The sequence below is a fragment of the Terrapene carolina genome, unplaced genomic scaffold (assembly GCF_002925995.2).
Source record: "Terrapene carolina triunguis isolate 2854851 unplaced genomic scaffold, T_m_triunguis-2.0 Scaffold34803, whole genome shotgun sequence".
Classification (NCBI taxonomy): Eukaryota; Metazoa; Chordata; order Testudines; family Emydidae; genus Terrapene; species Terrapene triunguis.
In genome coordinates, this window is record NW_020699154.1 from 1 (window position 1) to 1,702 (window position 1,702).

General features: G+C 53.9%; 1 long non-coding RNA gene across 1 annotated transcript; it reads right to left on the bottom strand.

Annotated features, from left to right (window-relative positions):
- Nucleotides 1-362: 362 nt before the first annotated feature.
- On the bottom strand, nucleotides 363-1,659 carry LOC113405265. Its single transcript, XR_003369468.2, has 2 exons — nucleotides 1,182-1,659; nucleotides 363-538 (listed from the first exon to the last, which is right to left on the bottom strand). It is a non-coding gene; the product is annotated as an uncharacterized LOC113405265 (long non-coding RNA).
- Between the last annotated feature and the right edge of the window lie 43 nt (nucleotides 1,660-1,702).

Here is a 1,702-nt window from a genome sequence, read left to right on the forward strand (position 1 = left end):
TGAGGGAAGAGTTTGGCCCTGCAACTGAAGCTTAGGCCAAGATCATCCCCAGTGCAGGAAACAGGATAGGAAACCTCAGAACTTCCTCAGGATTGTGCCATCAGGGAAGGGTCTGTTCCCTGCCTGCACAACTAAACAGGCCCATGTGATGCACAGATCTTCACAGATCACAGGCACCAGGGCTGTTCCCAGAGAGACCCTCTGTCTCCAGTCACTTCTGATGTCCTGCCAACCCCTCCTTGGCACCGATGGCTGGGAACGGCTCTGGATCTGTTTTAAGGTTGAGACTATCCTGCAATCTGATCCCAACAGGGGAGAAGGGATAAGCCTTAGTAACCAGGAAAGAGGCCACAAGCATCTGATCAGAATCATGACAATTTATTTATAACATTAATTATATGGTGCTGAGGGGTTTTCCTCACCACTATATCAAACCACTTCGCCTGGGGGAATTGCTGCATGCAGAGATGAGCAGAGAGGATTCAGCAGGGCCCAGAATACAGCTCCATCACTCACGCATTTTCCTGCTCAACATTGGCTATGATGGGGAAAAGAGAATGTGAGAGAGTTACAGAGGAATCAATGACTCATGGAGGGGAAGCTTTCCCTCTTGTAGGTCACCTCATTCTGGAGCTGCAGAGACACTGCCCTGACCAGACTATGGCTTCTCTACCACAGTGGCCGGACGCATCCCTAGAACATTCAGGGCTTCAGCCCCGACCCCTTTCCCAGCAGTGTTGAGTCACCCCAACCCTGGAAGATGGTTTTTCATCAATCTGTTTTGCTTTGCAGCCTGTTTAAAAAAAGCCCTGATGAGAAGAGGGATCCCAAGCTTGGGTTTTGGAAGGACTTGCTCTTGCTCTGTCCCAGCAACAGACACAGAAAGAAGCAGAGACTTGTTTTGACTGAGGGGGAGAACGTAATCTTGGGACTAACCAAGCCTGCTGCCTCAGACTCAAGGCCTGAATCTGGAACTTGACAATGCGGGGGAGTTGGTGTTCCCTTCTCCCCTGAGCACTTAGGGGTGCTGGCAGACCACCCCAGGACATGGGGCAAAAGAGAACAGCAACTTTTACAACCCTTCAGACAGGCTGAGGAGACTCAGGCTGGGTTTCAGCACTGTTCTAACTGAGCAGCCCTGAGCAGTCTGAAAACCTCACAGTCGTCTCTTCATACGCTACCTTTGCTGCAGGGGGCGCTGTACTCAGCAATGGCAAATTCATCTGGAAGACACAAGGGAAGGGAGATGTGATCAGGGCTGTGTGAGACCCAACCAAGACTCCTCACACTTCCACCAGGCCCTGCGGCAGAGAGCTGGCACCGCACCAGAGATCTCAGGCAGGAGGGGAGGGAGCCCTGTCTCCAGGGCCACTGGGAGAACCTCAGCTGGGCTCCATGGGAGGAAGGCAAAGGTTATCCCAAGGCTACAGCACAACAGGCATCTCCAGCAGGTCTGTGCCAGGTGCCCTTTGTCCGTTTGCACCTCGTCTGACACACGACTGCCGGGGTTGCCGTTGGGCTCTGGTTTTGTCACCCGATGTCCTAGCTGGGGAGGTGGAGGAGCGAATGTGCCTCCCCCAGGTCACACCCAGAGCTGGGATCTCAGGGCAGGATCTGAACCCAGGACCCTCCCAGATCCCTTTGGCTCTGACCCACCTGGGTTGGCACCTTCCCTCTACAGTGCGGGAGGGGTCTGGGGCTC